Source organism: Cupressus sempervirens, chromosome 6 (genome assembly GCF_028749045.1).
Source record: "Cupressus sempervirens isolate cs-2001-9-10 chromosome 6, ASM2874904v1, whole genome shotgun sequence".
Taxonomy (NCBI): domain Eukaryota; kingdom Viridiplantae; phylum Streptophyta; class Pinopsida; order Cupressales; family Cupressaceae; genus Cupressus; species Cupressus sempervirens.
The window spans coordinates 45,399,137-45,423,755 of NC_143123.1; the positions used below are offsets into that span (position 1 = coordinate 45,399,137).

The following is a 24,619-nucleotide window of genomic DNA, read 5'->3' on the forward strand; positions in this document are numbered from 1 at the left end:
GGGGCAAATAAAACATAAATATTGTGCTAAGAATCAGAATTCATAGATGTGTTATCTGTATATCAGAAAATCAAATTCACATTGGCTTGGCAATAGATAAATCTAGAATTGATGAAATTGCCTACATTATGAGCTAATGATTATGATAACCAAACCCCAATAGTGGCAAAAATGAAACCAAATTGTAACTTATCACCAATTTCCCAAATTTGATAGTTTCAAATGTCCAAGGAATATATAATGTAGAATAAGAAAATAATTACTTTGCAATTCATCCGGATGTTGTAAATACTACTATGACAGAAGCTTTCACTTTGATTGTTGCACTTACCTAAAATTATCATACAAATACTTCTATTAAATTTATATCACTTTCCACATATCAAACGAATAGTAAATTACAACCAACATTAAAATTCATCTATAAACAAAACCTGAGTCATGGCAAAAGGAATTAAAATAATTTTGTGTACTTACTGTAGAGGTTACAATGCATTCCAACTGAGACATTGGTTCACTTTGACATTTGACAGTCTTCTTAAAATAAGCAGCCTGATTGTACACTTTCTCTGCCTACATGAAATAATTAGAATATGTTATCTTTTAAGCAATTGTTCAGATCATAATATGATATCACAATACATATATTTAGAGAAGGGGGAGAGAAGGTTATTGGTTGACCTCAATTCTAATGATCAGTGGCTGAAACAATCGACTGTAACTAATCTCTATATCCTCCCACCCAGTGCTGAAGCAAAGTTCATTCCAAAGATTTTTTTTTTTCCCTTAGAGAGTAAATTAGGTGAGATCGAGAAACTACGATTGAAAGCAATTAGAATATATAAAAGAAAGAATGATGAACACAACAAAACCAAATTTGTGATGGGTTTTCAACAAGACACAGCTATTAGGCAGATAGTCAAATAACATCCTTTTGCTTGATCCTTCATTTAAAAACTAAAAACAACTTAATAAGCCATCAGAATGATCAAATACCACATTCTCTCTTATTTACAACATTTCTTAGTTATCACTAGTCTAGATCATTCTTAGTTCATATTCACCTTCCATTGTAATGTACCTCACCCATGGCAATGCTTGATATCCACTCTTTTCAATGATTTTCAGATACTTGACCTACAGTAAAGAATTGCAACAAAAGAAAGTGGTTATAAAGTAGCAGCCTAAATCTAAATGAACAAAATGTAAATTCTCAACCATTTATTCAATGCATCAATTTACTTGTGGAGCTAAATATTAAAAAAGCATAATGATTTTCACTGAGGCCAATATAAATATAAGCAATGAGCTTGTTCTGATCAGAAATATAGAAGTGAACACACAAAAGGGTCCAACACTGTGATGACTTTTATGGAGTCAGTCCAAAATGACCTGAAACAACTCAAATTTTAGATAAGTTATAAATCATGGTAATGAGCTAATGATACTTGCAAAAGCAATAATCTACATTTGTAAACTAAAGTTAAGAAATGACCTGAATTCCTGATACAATAAAATATGGTATCTCAAATTTGATACGAATAGGCACCCGCTTTTTTGAGGTTGCTTCTTCAACAGTTATGCCAGAAAGGCTAAATTTAGCCCTCAATATGTATTCATGAATCAAAACCCACATAATAAGTCAATCAAGAAACTAAAACATCAGGGTCCAAAACCATGGTACTATTAACCATCTTTGAACAAGAAAACCAATGAAAGCTGCAAGATACCTTTCCACCAAGAAATAATTTTATTTTCCAAAGCAAAGCATCCCTCTCTGGGGAGTATGCAGAAGTACCCATTGATGTGCATACATGAGGTGTAGATGCATCAGCTGGTACTGGCAATTCAATTTCAACATTTGTTGTCATACTACAAAGTTAAAGAAAACCATAAGATAAATTAGCAAATACACAAAAATATTAGTCATACTTAAACCATTCCCTGAAGCTAACATGTTAGAAAGATCTATCTAAATAGTAGATAAATCAGATCTAAAATCAGCATACATAAGCTAGAGAGATAATTTGAAACCTAGATCTTTGTATTGGCTGCATGCTCTCACCAAATATTCTACCCGGCTTCTTGAATGCTTTTCTACTTGAGCTTCAACCCATATCAATGGCTTTACCTGCAAAGTAATAAAAACATATGATATGAAACCTACTTTAGAAGGATATCCTTCATAACAGAACTTCAAAGATTTGACAACAACTGCATTCTCTTGAATATATGAACAAACCTGTGTGCTAAGTTTATAGTTCATAAGATCAAAAGTCCCATCATGAGGTATGAAGGATATAGTTCTATCATTTTCAAAACGAGCAAGACGAATGCACCTAACAAAAGAAATAGAAATTAACATATGCCTTTTCAAGGGAAAAAAAATGACCAAGTACAACATCAAAGGAATTTGCAAACACTTTAATATAAGATAAAATTGATAGTTTAAGGAATTGAATAAGAAAATGAGCTTGATTGCATACTGATGAAACTTGATGTCATCCAAATCAATTGCTTTACCCTTTGACGCTTTGACTTGAGATTCTAGTAGCACCCTGTCATTGGGTCCAAGTTTGCATTCTAGCATTCCGCTGAAAAAAAGTGAATCAAAATACACTTGTCATTAACAGCTAGCTATGTAACATTTCAACAGTCATGCTAAAAGTACATTATAAATAAATAAAAATTAGAAACAACCACATTTTGAACAAAACAAGCTAAATTAACCATGAAACACAATCAATAATTCAATGCCAAATATTAAATCAAAAGTTATAAAGGTTTAATACTTATGGCATATGTATAAAATAAAGAAATCATTAGTGGTCAAACTACTTCCAACACTCAATAATTATATAAAGTGTCTAAAGATATATACATATCAGTATTTTATTCTTTTTTTGTAATTTTTCATACTGTTTTATTTCCAAGATCGGCTGTGGGGATCCAGCTTCAGCCTTGATATGGCAAGGGCACAGGTGTCCTGACCAAATTATTCTAGATACATCTATTATAGACCTAGGGAAGGCCTACAAACTGTACAAATTGGACCTAGTCTGGGTATGGGACCAAGTGCAGCATAATCTAAACTTCAACATTTGGTCATTATAATTTGTCTTTTAATCTGTCACTCTAAACTCTCCAAGAAATTGGACTTTGTTCAATCATCCACCACAATTCATTATTCTTCTATATTTGTTTTATTCTCGCTGAAGCATGTAATATGATGAAATGCAAGTATCCAACAATGAAGTTGGTTGTCTCATGACCAAAAAATTATTATTTATTAAATCTTAACAATGAATATGAACATAATATTTGTACTTATAAAAGTTGGACAATTTGTAGATTCTTTGTCTAATGGTAATTCATAATTCTACCATGTAAAAATAAACACAAGATGTTTATTATTTGAACTCTCATTCGCCAATCTCGTTCTCATAATATATGTCTATTCGTTTAGCTGTGTATAAGCATACATGGGCCTTTTAGCTTAGAAAATGGGGTTTGTCCTATTTCAAGGCATTCTACAAGTAGGGTACATATTTAAGAAAATAGGTGTGTAGTAACATTATAATGTTCTCCATGAACCTAGCTAGAATTTACAGTGTTTCAACTTAGTAGAGATTATGGAAAACAGTTCCATGTTTCCTCTTTGTAGTATATTAGTTTTATTTCTAAAAGAACTCAATAATAAGATTATGCATGGGGTAGGATAAAACTACCTCAAGTACACTCTCATCTTCGTGCTCCAACCACATCAGATCGCACTATTTGCCCATCGCTACTCACAAGAATATTTACACTTTCTACTACATCCAAAAAGACCTTTAATAACAAATTAAAAGCACAAAATTAGTTAAATATCAATTTCCATATTCAAGAAAAGCACAAAGTTAAATATGGATTAGCCTTCAACCTCATTTTTTTTGTATTGTATTCCTTCACTTCGCCAGGAAACTGCATTTGCAATAGCCATTGGAGGTCGCTAAGTGACTTCCATCCTGTAATCTTCCATTTTGATGAATTCACTAAGAATCTTTGCCTCTATATATTGAGGGTACCCGAAATCCATTATTTCATCTAGTAGTTCATACTGCACAATGGGAAATAAAAGTGGTGAAATGATATACACATATTTTAAAATTTAAGCTCGTGATAAAATATTCTCAAATAGTTCATTACAAGGAATTCTGAACCCTCAACCCTCTATGGCTCAGATTAAAAATAGATGTTTACACTCACAACAATGACAAAATTGTCTCTCAAAGACTCTTCTTCTAGCTCTTCAAAATAGTGCTTGAATACCTATAGAAATAACAAACATGACAATCCAAAACTGAACCTAAAGTTGACATGTGAATCAATTATTGCAACACACTAATCATAGCAGAAAACAAAGAGGAACATTAACAACTCTTGATTACTATAATAACACCTAAATATGCATGCAATAGCTACAAATAAAATAATTATATGCATACACTAGAATCCCTAGCTCTATAGGTTCAGTAAGTTCCCTAAATGTAGTGTTCCATTTAATAATTGAAAATAGAGCCTTAGACAAGAAATAAATTGTGAATGAGAAGTGTAGATTGTTGAACTTACATCCACAACTCGATGTAAAAATAATAATAAGCTAGCTACGTTAGAGTTCTATCTTGATGCTGCCATAAGGTAGATATTGTTATGCTGAATGAACATGTAAGTCACCCCATTGTCATAGAGTACTAGATTTTGTAATGTGGGATCACCCTGTCCATGTAATTCCTTCAAAAAACTTGTCAAAACACATATGTTGAAACCATCCTCACACATGGCCAATTCAGCCTTATAAGAGACAAGATATAAGAGAGGATGGTACATTTTAATGAATATATTCATATGAGACAATGTAATTTATGTGACATTGGCCACCTAAACATCTTTAACTTTTAAGTAATTTGCATACCTCTATGTAAATTTTCCATATCTGAGAAGCTTCTTTGTACAACATTGCAATTTTTAACTTCATGATGCACATAGCACAGATGAGTCAACAGAAACTATAGTTTCTTGTGTTCTTTCCACAGTTTTAAAAGAGTTCTTATCGATAGATCCATGTAAGAATTTTATTCCTCTAAAAATGGTTTTATTACTAGTTTTAAAGAAAGTGGACACAAACTAACTAAAGAATCTTCAAATCAAGGACTGGAAGTTACATTGATGCAGAGCCTTCTAATATCCCCTTAAGGAACCCTATTCAACTCGAGGATTCAACAACATCTTAGAATCCACTCAAGGAACTAGAGTTCAACTCAAGGATCAATAAGAAGTCCCTGACTTAGTAGATCTCTTCCACACACCATACCCATGAATTCACTTCCTACCTCGTTACTACAATCTCTTATTGTATCAATTTCCTTCTAGGTCACCTAGTGTACCTAGCACCTCCATCATACCAAAATCCAACTCCGGCATCTCTCACTGACCCTAACACCTTAGACCATCTTCTCATGGCCTATCTACCATGCTTCAACTCTTCACCAACTTCCAACAACCCATCTTTCACCATTTCCTACTTTAGCCCTTCTAGGCCTATCTAGTAGTCCTATCCTGCAGCAAATTGCACTTTTGTCTCTAACTCCCCAAACAACCTAGTGACTTAGTAACCTTTTCAAATACCCTTTATGGTTTTTTTCAAACCTTGCAAATATTAGTTTCTCAACCTATGACTGTTGCACCTTTCTATGGCTATCACTACAGCAATTAGGCCTAATTAGCCCTTGCCTAACAAAGCAACTATGCTTTGCACACACACCCAACTCTCCAAACCTTGAAAAAATCTTAAGGAATCTAATAAATGATAGGATTCCACAATTTGTTTGACCCTCCATGCATTTCTAGACACCTTTTCATCAAACCCTCCCTTTAAGGGTTTCTATCCTAGGGCTTCCTAGAAAAGACCCTAAATCAACTCATAAAACCTTTCTATTAGCTCAAACACCTTTAAACATACTCCCTAAAATTTTTTCAACACACATTTATCCATTCCAACCTCCATTTTCTCATATTCACCATGTGGTAACTTGCAAATGCACCTTCACTGTTTGGTACAACAGCCACCCTATTGTTCTTTTCTTTGTTCACTGTCACCTGCATCCTCCTACATTAAAATCATAAAAACAAAATATTCATACACTTAAGTGCCTCTCCCACAAGTTACAATCCATTCATAGAAAGTGGGAGAGGCTTGTCTCCATTAATGACTACAAAACTGTGAATATCAGTCACGTTCCCTGTGACAGCAGAGATTTCAAAGATAGTTTTTTTTTTTTTAATAACTTACAAAGTCCTTGCCAAGAGTTAAAAAATCATGAAAATATTTTCAAGGAGCAACAATAATAAATCTTGAATATAAATAACTTTATTGGATTACCAAGTCGAATCTTGCAATTAGGAAACTATCACTGTGATAGTGAATAGCAGATTTCTTTGATTTATTTATTTTCTTGTTACATACACCTCTCTTCAACTTCTGCCCTTGTTTCTTATAAAGACATTTCTTTTCTAAATTTTTTCCCATCTAACTAACTCATAAAACTAAACTAAAGCCCCCTTAGATGCCAACTACTCTTCTAACTATCTTATGACAGCAAATAGATAGTTTTTATAACTTTTTTAACATCATTACCTTTGATTATCTTTTGTGACCTTTTCTCGGCTAAAGACTTACGAAAACTATAATTTCATTCCTAAATGACTCTAAAAGACCTTTTAAAACACTCTTCACACACCTATAACCTTAACTAACCCCATTCAAGCCTAAGTTGGCTTATGTTGCCAATGTTGGCAATTTTACAAGATCTTGCACTTTGAGTGCATTTTACATCATTTAGGGGTTTTAATAGCCTATTACGTCATGTAAACACTAACATCCACCCATAACTCTTCCTAGGACACCCTAGGACTTCAAATGACCCCTTACATCATATTGACTCCCTATTTGTGCCAATTTGCCTATTCTTGGCAATACCTTACATTTTGTCAACTTTGTGAAATTTATTACATTTAATGGCTTTAATAACCATGATTCATCATCAAATAACTCAATAGGTCTCCATTAGACATTGATTTCCCTTTTACCTTCATTATCTCCTACATAGCTCCTTGTGTACCCTATAGGTTCATTTTTTCTTGGGTGGCCCTGCACCATACATGGATTCAAATGAAGGATCGGTAAAATATGGATAGGAAATTGACAAGTATTAAAAGTGATACCTTCTTTACTACTTAGTAATATCAAAAGTGAGGTTCACCACTTAGTATTTTGGTTAAGTGGTGGTGGTGATGGTGTAGGGGGCAACAAGGTTCAAACAACCACTAGGCCATTCATCATTGTAGGCTTGTGCCAATTTTCTCTCGGGGTTGAGCCTTAACTTTTTTAATTGTGGATGAGGTCCCCCATTTGTGGCCTCACCAATCCATAGCTCTAGGTAAAAATTATTTTTCTTGGGGCTGGAGTGTGTGTTGTATTGTGTTAGCATCACTAATATGATCAAATCCTAATTCCCTTTGCTTAAAATAACCTCTTCCAAGAAGTGGCATATTCAGATGACATAGTCCCAAGACAGTGCTGAGATCCAAGGATGCAATAAAAAAGATACAAGTTTAGAACTTCATGATAGTTCAAATGATGAAGCCTTAGATGCATAGGAAAACAGTCTAAACATAGGACAAAATAGAGAAATATTTAGTATCTTATTGAGCTTCACTTTGTTTTGAGAATAGTTTAATATTCTCTACTAAACAGGGCTAACCATGTGAAGGTGGAAGCTCATTTGACCCCACCCCCCTCCCCCTAACATCACTCTACATTCCCCATTAACATATAACATTCATTCATTCTTTCAACCATTAATAAAATGTAACATTCAATCAATACCACATGATAGCATTCATTAACACATTAGATTCGTAAACATGCAACATTCATCAATATTATGCATTAACACATAATTCATGAACATTCATTAGCACATAATTAAATTCATTGAGACATAAAATTCAGTCATTATCAATTAAGGTATTTAGATGACAATCATTTCTTTTTTCTCTTTCTATTTCTTTTTTCTATGTAAGCTCTAAGAGGAGCATCAGTGTCGTCATCAATTCCCCCCTCATCAGTTATTCTTTTCTCTATTCTTGATGATCTCAAATTCCTATGCTATTGCAAAGGGGGGTCCTCTGCAATAACAAATAAAAAAGTTAAATTAAAAATAATTTATTATAATTGTTATTAGTATTTGATTATTTTAAATAACATAACTGTGGCTCTCTTTACCTGATTTGACCACATCATTTTGTCTGGACTCAACGTCAACACGCTCATGAACATCAACCCCTCGATCCTCTATAGCTACTATACAAAATGTTACATTAATCCAAACACCAATTGCAAGTACATATAAAAATTTTAATAGAAAATGTATACCTCCATCACTTGGATGCACATCATGCAAACCTTCAGCATTCACAAATTGTGTAGAAGGATTGTCAGGTTGCATTCCAACATCCTACGCATTGTTATCATTGCTTGCTTAAAACAGATATACTCACTTTATATTGGAAATTAACATCAAATAGACTAATTGGTAAAGTATTCAATTTGAAATAAATTTCATTTAGCTTATTTACCTATGGCTCAGATGCATCATTATGAGAACCTTCCACATTGATTTCAGCTCGTAGCTGTTCAGCCACGACTCTATAGCCTTGTTGGAAGCCAATCTCTTATCCTCTTCTGTGAGGCATCTCTTGAACTCTGACCCCTACATTTTTGCGTGGTATGGTGAAATTTACTTGCATTTTTTCATCAACCAATGGAGGGTAGTTAAAATATCAAAAGGAAATACAAAAGTTGCAAAAGTTGAGGATCAGGAGCATAGACAAGCTAGTCTATCCTAGCATTTCCCATCAAAATATATAAAAAATTTGATACAATTTTTCATTTACTAATACTTACAACTCGTGCTTGAAGTTTTGAAAAACCACCAGAGCCAAGCTTGTGTGTCTCGTGCTTTTCTAGTCTTGCCTTTGTTGCCTTTGATGTGTTAGGCAATCTATGAAAAGTTTGAAATATGTTAGATAGTATAAATATAGAGGTTAATTAGTACATAATTACATTCTCAATAGTATCACATACCTTAGAGTGCTTTCTACTAATGTAATTGCATTTTTCTTGTCAGCTTTATACTTTCCATCCAAAATCAAAGCCTGCCACTCAGCCTCAGGAACATAGGGTGGATGCTCGTACCTAGGGTTATCCCGTAAATTTTTTCTATACTAGCCTCTAATATACTTCAAACATAAACCAGATTTTTCAATAATCTTGTTTCTCTCAAATGCACGAGGTTCAAATATTTGGGTCATGCTCTCTATAAGATCATCCTTCAACTTTTTGTCTTGGTTATTCCACCTTTTAAGTAAAAAAAAACATGTTAGACTCATAAATGAAATGAAGCTACCTTTAATATAGTTCAAGAAATGGATGAAAAGGAAAACTATTCTAGCAATGATATGAAATCAAAATAGTGGTTTGGGGTTTTAGTTAGGATATGATGTTCCACCAGGTATGCACGATGGGCCCGAATATTCGCAAACACTCATCACCAATTTTTTTCCAAAAAACACCATTCCCTACAAAAAAATCATGGGATCATTAGTCGATGAAGAGTGATAAAAAACTAAATTACTATTATATCACTATAGAATAATAAATTTAAAGTACTTGGAACTTTGGCTACTTTTAATGGAATGCCTTCATCGTCGCTGACGATCAATATGACATCCTTCACCATTCTCGTACTAGGAACATAGGAACATGTAGGAAATGATGCTGCAACTCCTAGTGCAAAAAGTTTAATAAGTTTCATAAGTCTTTATCATGAAGTATAAATGCATAACACTTAAACACATAAAAAAAGAGAGAAAAAGAGGGATTTGTGTAACAATAAATGGTGCAACAGTCGATGCATGTAAGCTGCGTGTTGCCAACTCAGTAGTCGAAAAGAGATTTGTGGTTGTCCTGGATGGAGGCGGTGTTGTCATAGGATCTAAAGCTAAAGAATAAAATTGTTAGAGCATGCATAAATATAGAACGCTTGGACTAGCATGGACAAGATTATTAGAGCATTAAAAAAAAGGATTGTTCGAGCATGTATTGTTAATGATTATGACAATTCCTATATATATTCAGTGGAAAACACAAGTGGAGAATGGAACATGTGATCTACCTGAACCACCTACAGCACCCTCATCATGGGAATGGGGCTCGAAATCATGTAAAAAACTCTGTAAAGACAACGCATCCATATTTTAATTAATGCCATAAAAGAGCATAACATAAAAACCATTATTGAAATCTTGTTATAATTAAAAATTTCATTAATACTTACTTTTAAGGTTTCAGAGGTGTGCAACAATTCAGATGCCTTATCTTTTATTTCCTGAGTAGTAGGCTTAATGGTTGCCAAACGTATAATCTCTTTGCCAATTTTCTTTAGCAATTTTTTAATTGAACCGATTGGGTCGTCGGTCTCTGCTAAATCAATATAAAAAGTGTCCTCCTCAGGGGCGATCTGTTGAGGGACTATAGGTTCCTTTCGCTCCCTCTAACCATTGGCCCTCTGTGACAACAATAGTATTAGTATTATCAAAATTACTCCAAAACAATGAAGAAAACAACATTAAAAAAATAATATTTTGCTTCTATCTAGTTTGCACAATTACAATGAGTTTTACCTACTCATGTGTAGATGAGCCAAGAACATCGCCAGCATCCCCTCTGGGTGGTTGCTCCATTTTGTGCCCCTGTGTCAAAGATCACGTATAAAAATGTTAGCCAAAAATGTATTGACTAAATGGTATGTTGGAGTCATTGATTAGAAGTTGGTTTGAGAGTATGTACCACCCCCATGATAGTAGCCTCGTTTGTATCTATGCGGTTCAAATTGTAATCAATAAGAAGCTCTTCCCCTGCATCTATTGATTTTATTGCACAGATGAATATACAATTTCCCTCACGCACCTCAAATATGCAATTGGGTTGCTTTATAGTTGACCCGGGTCATGTACTATTTATAAAACACACAATATTCCCTGTTGCTTTTGGCCTTCCATTAATATATATAGACACACTTTTACTTTGATTATTGTCTTGTTGTTGTCTATAATTTTTCGAGAGGGCATACCTATGCATACTTTTTTTTATTGAACAATATGCATCCAACTTTTGTAATCGTAACATGGTCCAACATACTCCATCAATTCAGAAACTTTTTTGTAAGACACCTTTATGCCGTCCATAGAAAATAGGCCCAAACCATGTAATGATGATGGTGCTATGTGTTATATCCTCTCATTAACACAAAAATCAATGTTTATTGGAGGAAGTTCCTTGGGTACCCAATGTTTCTGTAGATGTTGGTACCTCAATGGCACCTCGATGTCGCCTTCTATCTCATCATCATAAGAACATGACCCCCCTTGAGCAAGGAAAAATTTCATGCATTTATTGAATTTCCTTCTAGTCCTTTGACCTCTAGTTAATCTCCCTATTCTAGATAAACTGCATGTCTCACTTTCCTCTTCTATTCCTATATTTCCCTCACTCGAGGAAGACACTTCTGAAAAATACCTATTCGCTGGTACCTGCAAATGGGAGAGATCTTCGAAGACATCAATCTTACTATTGATAAGTTTATTAAATAGACTATCTATAAGGAGTATTGACTTATACCTGTCGATCAATCAGACTATGCGGGATGCTCTTGAAAGGGGTTCAGTTTCCTACAAATGTAATTCAATTATCGTGAGCATAATCACATCATAATCATAATCACATCCATCATAAGCATCACATAAAAATTTAAAACATTAAAAGGTACACAATATAAGACTTAAATTAGGCTCACATTATAAGCCTACTAGGGAAGTAGGCATAGTGAAGGGCTAAGCACTTATATTATGTTTTCCCTATGAATTTTATTCTAGGTACAACTCCCTTTTATAGATATTTAATGAATTCCCTTTTCTAAACTAAACACTTACAAATGCTTTTGACGTGAAAGAAAATAAGGCTCAATACATTCACGCATCAATATGTATTTTAAATAGTTTTATTTAATTAATTTAGATTAATAGTTAATTTAGCTTAGCAGTATTCTATTTCTAGTTGAAACTTGTAGCTTTTAAATAGATAATGAATAAACTATGTAACCATATAAGACAAATATATTTCTATCAAGAAATGAATATTAAATAGATTAAGGATTGATGGCATACCTCTAAATTTCATCATCATCATCCTCGTCGTCATCATCATCATCATCATCATCATCATCATCCTCGTCATCATCATCATTTCCATCATCATCATCATCCTTGCCATCATCGTCATCGTTGTTGTCGTCATCATCGTCATCATCATCAACATCATCATCATCAACATCAACATCATCTTCATCATCATCATCAGTAGCAACATCTACATCATCTTCTACTTCTTCGGTATCTTCTTCTTCCATCGCATTATACTTTATTGGCCTTCCTCTCGGTTCATGTCTAACAACAAATGACCAACCCAATTTATGTGGAACTTTGAGTAAAATACCTACTCACATTGGCTTGGAAGAACATAGGGCTCATCCCCAACTAGCTCAAACGACCTCATATTAACTATTGTAAATCCATTATCATGTTCAATAATAGTTCTATCAGGATCATTTGGATTAAGTTGTAGCCTATACCATTTGACAATGAAGAGTACTAATTTGAAGGAGCTAAAGTCACACTCAAGTATATCATCCAAAATGCCATAGTATCAATTTTCAGACTCTCGAGGATGTAAGTCATTTCAAGATAAAATATTAGTCACTTGAAAGACTACAGTTATTCCTGAATCACAAGTTTTCTTCGTGTCATCCAACACTTTGACGCAAAATTTTTGACCATTACAGAACATAGCCTTGTGGTGTTTAACCTACAATAATATGTGAAACATGTCAAAATTATTGTATCATGAGTTGATAAACATACGAGTGATTAATAAATTTGCACGTACCTAGAAATCTCTTAAACCACGTGCTAAATCTATTTCCCTTTGCATAACATTAGAATCTCCATTACGATGTGTTTCTTTAACCAATGAAGATACACCTTCCCATGTTAATGTTCATGGATCAATTTATTTATACCATCATCTTCAATTGTGTTTTCTAGCGCATGATCGTCATCTTCCATGGGATCATTATCTTCACCTTGGATATTTGCACCTCCATGTTCCTCCACTTCGAAAACCATATTCTTCGGATTGTTGTGGTTCATATCATGTACTTCCCTGGGGAGATCAACCTATATAAAATTGATTAAAATAAATAAACCATGATCATCAACTCATCATCAAGTCATTTCATATGTATATAAATTGTTAAAATGATATAATGAACGAGTTACCAGTGGATGATAGTCATGCCCCCCTTCAATGTGACCATTCTCCCTACAATGTCTCTTAACTATTTTGATTAGCAGTCTTCTACAATTTAAGCACTTACAAATTTTGCAAGGACAATAAAATTTTCCATCACCTTTTCTTTTCAAGTTAGACCACAATCTAGCGATTGTCTCCCTGTTTTGTTCTTCACTTATATTATCTGACATGATCGTTCTTTGCAGGAAGCAAAATTTGGGCTATGAAAACTTCAGTCTACAACTTTCACAAACTAAGCAAAACTGTCAAAAGTAAACAAATATTCTTAGACCTAGCTAAATACTTTAATATTTTAAAAATACTTTCTTTGACTTTATTCCTAAGACATTTAACCCAATCGCCTTTTATAACATTCAATCAATTGCTCTAGGCAAATTTGTGGATAAGATTATTTGTAAAACTTTGACCAACCACCTGAAGGTCTTATTTCAAGAGACCTTACAACATTAAGCCACTAAAATAAATTCCAAAACATATAAGCTAAAAGTCTAGTTAAAATGTACATTAGATTAAAAAATATACAATTTTCATACCCGAGCACACGGCAATAACTCGTGCAACGACCTTCTTGCTTAGCTATAGAAGCTCTCCAGCAATCAAATTATACAAACTACAAGGCCTAATAGAAATTTCAAAACATATAAGATGCAAGTCTAGTTAAAATATACATTAGATTAAAAAATATACAATTTTCATACCCAAGCGCATGGCTATAACTCGTGCAACGGCCTTCTTGCTTAGCTATAGATGCTCTCCAGCAATCAAATTATACAAGCTACAAGGCCTAACAACAATTTCAAAACATATAAGCTACAAGGAAAGACATATTACATGACATGGAAAAAGGAACAAAATTTACAAGCTTTAGCAAGACATATTAAACGACATCATAGTGCTAGAGAGATCACAATTATATGAGTCAAATATAGTTATGAAAAAGCACATAAATTAGTTATTATATGCAATTAAAAGATGTAAAGTTAGATAGGGACATCCATAGGGCATATTGAAGAAATGAAATGGTCATATAGATTTCATATGGGATTTTGAAGATGATAGTGTTCTAAGGCAAAGAATCCATTCATATAACCATAATGACATTAAATGTTTAAGCATGGACAATCATCAAATACCAAAATAGAGCAGCAATAAATCATTAGCAATAGTATTTTCTTGAAAGTTTCTAAAGCCTTTTCAAAAAATCCATTTTGTTATTTTAACTCTTAAATCATTTTCTTTCATTTTTGTGATGATACAATAGCAAGCAATGTTATTCAAAATTAGATTCAACAAACCTTAGCAGTGTAAATAGCCATCTCCTCTAAACTGGACTCTAGACATGATGAAGAGTCCTCTAAACTGTAAAGAGCCATCCCCATGATAGTAGAGTCCTCTTTCCTTTTTTCACGACTCTTCATAATCTCCTCTAAACTATAGTTAGGAGCAGCATTATGAAGAGTCATGACAAAAGGAAAGAAACTAAGAAATGAAGACAATATCAAGGGCACTGATGAAAAAATTGAAAGAATGTGATAGCTATTAGAGAAGATACAAAGAAAATGAAATACATTTTTACACAAATGTTTCGAGTATAGGAGTTCTTATAACAATTTTCCATTTTTATTAACTTTCATTATATAAATGAAGATCTATCTAGGTTGCATTGCTTGCAAAGAAAATCTTTATGATTCTGGTAAACTTACTATTAGTAGTTGGGTAAGAATGGCACCTTACATCAAATGTAGGATGATTAGGTTGATCTAGACATCCATGGAAAATATTGTGACTTAGAGGGATTTTACATGGATATTAGGTCCTAAATGATATTTACCACTATAGAATTTTGAAAAAAAAGTGATGGTCATGACAACTCAGTCAAAAGGATGTTCAACAAAGCATAAGGTCTCGTGAATATTATAGCAGTAAGAAAGAGATAAAAAAGGCATGCGTCTTAGAGACAAAGATAAAAGTTTGTCTAAGAGCAAAGCATTACATAAAATAAGACAAGAACATTATTGTTGAAAAGACGAATACTGAAATCTAAAAGGAAAGCCCAAAGAACAAGAATTCTTGTGCAAAATAGTGATCAACAAATTAAAGGACAACATCAGTCAAGAATCATGCAATTAAGATAGTAAAAATAAAATTAATGGACAAGAGCCAAGTCATTAAATGGTGCTAATTCAAAGACAAACACAAGTGCTGCAAAAGACTAAAAACAGTGAGAAGGAGTTGGAGATATCTTGAGCAGAGATCAATCAGAAGTCATCAATATCAGTCACTGTTATCTAGGAACAATGTTAAAGGACAGTGATAAAGAAATTGTTAGGATAAACCACAGACAGAAATAAAAACTACATGCAAATATAACCAATAATAGAAAATAATAGAACACACAGAAATGAACACAAGGCACCAAGATTTAACATGGTTCACCCAATCCTTGGGCTACGTCCACCAAACAGCAAGTCTGATCTTATTACAATCTAGTGATTGCAACTTGATTACAATCCATAATCCCTTACAGCTCAATACCGCCGCAAAAACCAATTTCGCATCACAACATAATGAAAAATACCCAACCCTAAGCCCTTTTATACAAGTATTAAACTTCTTTGGGGTTATAACTGTTGGCCATATGTCGGCCATAATATGTCGGCTACCATGTCAGCCATGGCCCAAAAAAAAACTTTCGACCTGATGCCTTGAACCCCACTATTTGTGAAGTATGTATAGTACTTTCCTAATTAGTCACCACAATCTAACAATCTCCCACTTGGGGACTGATCAAGCTCCACACTAAACAACAATCTCCCACTCGGAGATTGATCTTGTAGCAATACAACTACCACATGGGGCTCCCACTAGATCAAACCACCCTGGACTTTGTTGTTCTTTTATTCATGTTCAGTCTAAAAGACCAACCGAAGTTGAAGAGGAGTTCAGCTTCTCCCTTGTGACAACCTTTGTCAACATATCTGCTAGATTGTCATTGGTATGTATCTTCTCTAGCTTTAACTGTCCATCCTCCAAAACTGACTGAATGAAATGGTACCGCAACTATATGTGTTTGGTCTTAGAATGCAGAGCTGAATTCTTAGCAAGATGAATGGCACTCTGACTATCTGTAAACAAATAATTATCCTTCTAAGGATGTCCCAATTCTTCCAAGAAGAACTGAAGCCATATCATCTCCTTGGCTGCCTTTGTAGCAGCAACATACTCTGCCTCTGTAGTGGATAAAGCATTAATCTTTTGTAACCTAGAAACCCAACTCACGGCTACCCCACCAATAGTAAAGACATAACTTGTAGTACTCTACCTGGTATCAATATCCCCTGCCAAATCTAAGTCAACATAGCCCTGTAAATCAATAGTAGAGCCCACAAAGTGTAAACACTTATTGGATGTCCCTCTCAAATATCTGAGAATCCACTTGACAGCATTCCAATGCTCAAATCCTGGATGACTCATATACCTGCTAATGACTCCCACCGCATCTGCAATATCTGGCCTAGTGCATACCATAGCATACATCAAACTTCCTACAGCTGAAGCATAGGGTACCTTTGACATCTTATCCTTCTCTTCTTGTGTCTTGGGACACATCTCCTTAGTCAACTTCAAATGACCAGGTAAAGGTGTGCTGACAAATTTAGCATTCTCCATACAGAAACATTGCAACACCTTCTCAACATAATTAGCCTGAGATAGCATCAAGGTTCTATTCTTCCTATCTCTACAAATCTTCATACCAAGGATTTTTTTTGTTGCCCCCAAATCCTTCATAGAAAATGCATGTGCTAACTGGCATTTTAGCCCCTTAATATGATCCATGTTAGACCCAGCTATAAGCATATCATCAACATATAGACATAAAATAATGTAGCTATCATCATCCAACCTCTTAAAATAAACGCAATAATCTGAATGACACCTATTATATCCATGCTCATGCATAAAACTGTCAAATTTCAAATACCATTGCCGAGGTGCTTGCTTCAAGCCATATAAACTTTTCTTCAATTTGCACACTAAGTTCTCCTTACCTTTGACCTCAAAACCCTGTGGCTGAGCCATATATATTTCTTCATCCAAATCACCATGAAGAAAGGTTGTTTTAACATCCATCTGCTCTAAATGAAAATCTTCAGTAGCCACAAGACTTAAAATAGTACGAATAGAAGTCATTGTAACAACAGGAGAAAATATCTCATCAAAATCAATTCCCTTTTTCTGTGCAAATCCTTTTACAACTAACCTAGCTTTAAATCTTTTCTTACCTCCTTCCTCTTCTTTCAACCTGTAAACCCACTTATTCTGTAAAGCCTTTTTACCCACAGGCAACTTGCACAAATCTCATGTCTTATTTCTCAGCAAAGAGTCCATTTCATCTTTCATTGTAGACTCCCACTGAATCTTAGTATCCACCTGCACAGCTTCATCATAACTTTCAGGTTCACTAGCATCAGTAAGTAAAATAGAATACAAAGAGGGAGAAAACCTTTGTGGAGGTCTAATTTGCCTTGTTGACCATCTAACATTTACTGGTGTGTGCGGTATTTGTTGTTGCAGTTGGTGCACATCATGAGGAATGTTTGGAACATCAGCTTTTGGAGTATCATCCAGCACTACATAATCATCTTCTTTCTTCTCATGTTGTTGCAATAGATCTTTGTACAACACTTTCTCATTGAATATGACATCCCGACTTCTAACAATTTTAAGATTTTCAAAATCCCAAAGCCTATAACCAAATTCATTAATTCCATATCCAACAAAGACACATTTCTTTGATTTAGCTTCTAGCTTGGTTCTATTTTCAGAGTCTATATGAGCAAAAGCTTCACAACCGAAGGTCTTGAGAAAAGAATAACTCACCTTCTTACCAGTCCATGCTTCCTCTAGAATACCACAACCCAAAGGAGTAGAGGGACCTCTATTAATCAAATATACTGTAGTATTGACAGCCTCCGCCCACATGTGTAAGGGCAACCCAACATGCAACCTCATGCTCCTTGTGCGCTCCATTATAGTCCTGTTCATGCGTTCAGCCACTCCATTTTCCTGTGGAGTCCTTAGAACAGTTTTTTGTCTACGAATACCATTAGTGGAGCAATAATCTTCAAATTCATGACTACAATACTCACCGCCATTATCAGATCTGAGACATTTTAATTTCTTACCAGTCTCATTTTCAACCAAGCATTTCCATTTCTTAAAAGTTTGAAATACATCAGATTTCTGTCTAAGGAAATAAACTCATACTTTTCTAGTTGCATCATCAATAAATGTAACATAATAATGAGAGCCACCAAGGGAAGATATCTGAGCCGGTCCCCATACATCTGTATGCACAAGCTCTAATTTCTCCTTTTTGTTTTCCTTCCCTGTCTTTACAAAACTCACTCTCTTTTGTTTTCCATACACACAACTTTCACAGAAATCCATATTCACACATTTCAAACCTGGTAAAACTTTCTTTGAATGAAGTACTTTCATACCTTTCTCACTCATGTGCCCAAGTCTATTGTGCCACAGTCCTGTATCAGAATCTACAACAACTATTTGTTCTCCCTGCTCAACTGCAGCAATTGTTCCTGAACATTCATTTTTCTCTGAAACAATCAAAGTAGAAGGAACAATATGACCTGTACAAAGATATAAGGTGCCTACTTTCACACCTTTTGCTACTACAAGGGAACCTTTTGAAACCTTCCAATTTTTATCATTAAAAGTAACTACACAACCCTCATCACCGAGTTGCCCTACTAAAATTAAATTCCTACTTAGTTTTGTAACATGTCTTACCTCATGTAGTAGCCAATGATTCCCATTCTGCAACTTAATCTTAATTTTTCCCTTTCCAACAATCTGACAGAGTTCATTATCCCCCAAATAAACAAGCCCAAAATCCCCTTGGACATAATCAATGAAATAACCTCTATGAGGTGTAGCATGAAATGAAGCACCAAAATCTAAAACCCATGAATCATCAACACTCTCTAAAGATAGAAGCAAAGCATCCTCTTTGGATTTGTTACTTACCACATTGCCTCCTTGTCTCCATCTGATTTATAGTTAAAATAGGATTTATATATCTACTTTGGTTAATTTAGATGGAATTTATCTGATCTTTTCATATGTTTTGTCTCGAAAAAATCTACGTGGTACTATGTAGAAGATTCATCCCTTCTGAGGATGAGGGGAATGATGCAGAGATGGGCAAGGGCTCTTTATCAACTATTAGGTGGTCTTGCCAAAAGATCAAATTGCAATCCAAACTGACAATGTTCCTTAGGGCTACTAATGGCTCACATATACAAATACAAGGACTCAACTTCATGAGGGTTCTACTATGGTTTCCAAGGTCCTCAAACACCTAACCAAACCCAAAAAGTTCACTCATCAAGTTAATGGTTATAAAGATTAATTTGAGCTTGTAAACATTGTTTCAGGTTTACAATTTTTTGTTCTCTAAATAAATAAACCCTCTATGATTAGGTAGTTGGAGCAGGAAAACATCAAATTCTTGGAGTGTATTTGCAGCGTTCATGTTTAATACTACTGGCAGCATCAGTGCTCTTGAGTTCTATTTACAGCTTTGCAACTCCAATCCTGAAGCTACTATGGCAAGAGGAGAATGTAGCAAATCTATTAAGAGAATATGTACTTTGGATGCTACCAAAACTATTTGCCTATGCATTAGGTTTCCCAATGAAAAAGTTTCTTCAAGCACAGAGAAAAGTCATGGTAATGGCTTGGATTGCCTTGGCAGTGTTGATGTTTCATGCATTTCTGAGTTGGTTATTAATCTTCCAAGTGGGTTTAGGGTTAGCTAGAGTAGCTATTACATCAAACATATCATGGTATATTATCGATATTAGTCAGCTTTTGTATATAGTTTTCTTTTTTCAAGAGGCTTGGAAAGGGTTCTCCTGGCTTGCTTTTCATGATCTATGGGCTTTTCTTTGAATTTCAGTGGCTTTGAGTGTCATGCTATGGTTAGCAGCACAATCACTCTTTCTATTTTGTGTTCTAAACTCAATTTCTGGTATAAACCCTAATTAGGATATGCAATGATGGGTAATTTTTAAAATGCAACAATTCAAGTTTGATGCGCTATCTATTTGGTAAGGAACTCCTCCACAAGTTTGTTTCAAAAATCCAACTTTTTCCTCAAATGCAACTTATCTAATAGCAATGGACTCAAATCTGGGTATTTCATAGGTGAAAATGTTTGTTACCAAATTGGGCATCTCATGGTGTATATGGTTGTTTAAACCTATAATAAGTTACAATAAGTAGTTAAATGTTCTCCTTTTGATAGTTCACTCTGTTCTATTTACAGCATGATTTTGAATGGATGGAAAACGATGATCTTTGTTGGTTTCAATGTTGGAATTATGTATGAATCATTCTTATAGTATATATTTTGTGATGAGTGTTAGGTTATTGGGCATCAATAACACGATATTGGCTGTAATAGAAATAATTACACTAAATTTTCCTGACCAATCAATCAGAATATGTTACTAGTAGTGTTGTATACTCACAACCTATGTGTATGAATGCAACTAATTTATCATTTAGCAATAAAACTTCCACCAACAGAAATTGCTAAGTTGTGGACATTTCTCACCAGCAGAGCCTGATAATATACCCTTCTCCAAATGAATATAATGCAAAACACCGATGCACGTATCCTTCTCCAAATGCATATAATGTATGCGACGACCCCTGGTTTTGTAGGTAAGTTTGAGGGTTTTTGAACACGGAAGAAGTTGGAATGAAATCCACAACCTAATTTAGTGCCAATTAAGTTTTATTTGGGTTTGGGAGATTGTGAACACAGATGAAGATGAGGATGAGACAGCACAACTCTCCCTTTCCCAAAGTTTGTAAAGAGATGTTTCTCTTTTTGTTTTGTTGGTGTTTGAAAATGTTACCCATTTCCAATTAAACTGATGAGAACAAAATGCATCTAGGGGCAGCTAACTCCCATTATCAACACATCCATTCAGACACTAGGCCAACTATAAGGCTGTACTCCTTCTGCACTTCAGGCTCTACAAAACCTAGGTGGGTGAACCTATAGATTCCTTATATGGTACCAGTTATCAAAGCATACACTGAATCTAATACAAATTAGATAGAAACCCTTATTTCTCCTAATAACTTATGAAATAACATATATCTGCAGTAGCTAGATGCAAAATAATGAAATTCATAAGCTGAATGAGGGCATTCTTTTTATAGCTCTTCAACATGAAAGGGAAATTCATTTGATTAAAGATGTTGAATTAACAAAACCTCAAATATGCAACAATATAACCAGTGATCCTATAACTGATTAGTGCCTAATCCATTGGGCAATTCCATGAATTCAAAACATACATCTGTGACATCAGGACGTATCTCATATACCTAGACATCAGATCTATCCAACCACCTTGTGATTCAGACATCAGTGTTCATTCAAGTCTCATTCTCATGAAATATCCTTCTCAAACAACCAGTAACCTTGTTTAAACATATCGAGCATTTACTTGGCCCTTTGGTCCAACAGAAAAATACATCAAACATACAACTTGAAAGGGATGCAAATGGGTCTCAAATCTTTGTTCCAAAACCACATAAGACTTACAGATTGTTGAGACAGGAGACAAGAACCAGAACAAAACTAGTGAAATTGTTGCTCATATGTATTCATTTCCTTGAAACTATACATTCAGATGTATAAAATTAAAACATGAAACAACCTAATATCTCAGAAATATCTATATTATCTCTACAATGTTGTTCACATGAGAGTCCTACTATAGAAAAAATGGTGTCACAATCATGGAAACATCTCAAAATACTGGAACCAATGGTCTCACAGTGCAAAAATTGGAATCCCTAATGGTATCACAGCAATGAACTTCTTCTTCCCAGAAACTAGAACCTACTGGTTTCTTAGTAACAAAAACTGGAACCGGAACCCCCCAAATGGAAGAAAGAAAGAATGATATAGAAGAGAAAGAATTTCCAGATCTGATCTTTACTTGACAAGTGTCCACTTGAAATTCAATCCTGTGCAAGTGAGCAACCTCTTTCTTCTTTCATCCCATCTGATTTTTTGTTTCATCATTACATTGTAACTAATTTGAAAAATATCCCCAGCTGAATGATGAAATCCTTGATTTGCTAAAAATCTGGTTTGCATCAAAATGCTGATAAAACTTGCTTTAACTGACTTAGAGATGCCCCCAGTTGAATTCTCCTCGCTTTTTACGCATTTTCAAGCTATTAAACTGCCAAAAATCACAACTGAACTTCTTGGTCTGAAAACGGTTGCAATTCAGGTACCTAATAGAAAACCTCGTGTAGCTCAAACAGATTAATACCTGTGCAAAAACTGACTCCAGAATCAGAAAGTTTGTCTTCTCCTGATTTCAATGATATATAACATCACCTATTTGGACTCTCGAAAACCTCCTGAAAGTCATTTTGAAAATGACTCCTCTGCTAGAAAGTTCAGGCTTGCACTCAAGACATTTTCAAAAATTAAAAAGTTTCTAAAGTTTAAACATTAGAAAAGAGCCTCATTTGAGTTTTAAAAAAAATGCACATCAACTATTTTTTATAAAAATAATAATAAAATATTATTATTTATTATTCTTTAATATTGCCCTCTCCTTCAATCTGGGTCAACCTTTAGTTTACCAGCCTTTCTACCACGTGGCAGCCTCTGATTGGCCGACCGGTGCCACATCAGCACCGCAGGGACCCAGTGCCACATGTTGCAATCTCGTCTTCCCGCATTATTTATCCCCCTCGCATCTCCATAATGTGAGATTACGCCGACCATCGGATCTCGCCACGTGGCGAAATCTTGTGCCTCTGTTTGAGCTGCTCATTCTCGCCATGTGATCACTCCAAGGACCCGCCATGCCACGTGGTGCCCAGGCACAATCCTGCATTTTTTAACATCCACGCAACTTCGTTTTGCGAGCGTGTGCTAACCCTTAGATCATGACACTTGGCGCAATCTGGTGCTTCCATCACCACATTAGTGTGCATGTACCTTGGTTCAAAATTTTGCTTTCTACACGCTGACATCATCGTGCAACTGGCTGGGACCCACATGCAAACAGCATTGCCTTCTAAAAGGCGCTTCTCATAAGACACCTTATGTTTTGCGTGCTCTCTTATTTATAGACTATAAAAGCCTTTCGTGGCCCATATGTAGGACTAAAAATCTTGAAAATATTCATTATGCGTGGGAGTCTTTCAAGACGGGATGGCTTCCCTTACTCAAACTCTGAGTTTGTTATTGCACCAAGATTTCACATTGAAACATCAACTTCCTCCATGGTGGCTTTGACTGCGATATCTCTCTTTTAACTGGCGTCTTATTCTTGCGTGAGCCTGCAGCTTTAAACTTTTGACAAGCAGCTTCTAAAGCTTTTAACTATAGAGATATTGGACTAGCTTCACAATATTCCTTCTCCTTCAGATGATATTGCGAGATTCCATAGAGCTACTTTAGTGAACATTGTCACAGTTAATGTTGGGCACCGCTGCAACGTTGAGGGAGACCTTGCAGAGGTGAGGGAGGGCTTGAGCCTTTGGGAGGCTGACGCCATGAGAGGTGGAAACCTACTTGAAGCAGTTGCAGGCAGTCTAACGATCAAACACGGAAGTTAGGCTGGAGTTAAGTGACTAGACGGCAGGGCAGCATGTCGGCGCCAAGGTTTGAGCATGGGTTCACCTTCATGTTTTCTCAAAACAACGTTTCCATCTCATACGTGGGTGAGCAATCCATTTTCAAGGGGTGGCCTGATATGAAGGCATGTTTGATTGGGTAAGCTCTATTTAATTGGCGCTCTGTTTTTCCTTTACTTTTCGAATGAAGTTTCATGTTTCTAGATAGCACTGTGTGGCTCTATAGTTTAATCATGTTGATTCTCCCTGAGTGCATAGACTTTGTCTTAGTCTTATTATTGCACAAACTTGGAGCCTTGGGCAATTAGTTTCTTTTATTTAGCGCAAGGTACTTATTTGATATTGGGCGTGGTCCTTTTCTAATGGTGTCCACCTCCT

General features: G+C 35.0%; 1 pseudogene; it reads right to left on the minus strand.

Moving 5' to 3' along the window:
• Positions 1–1,038: 1,038 nt before the first annotated feature.
• On the minus strand, positions 1,039–23,338 carry LOC149551044 (AP-1 complex subunit mu-2-like; annotated as a pseudogene).
• Between the last annotated feature and the right edge of the window lie 1,281 nt (positions 23,339–24,619).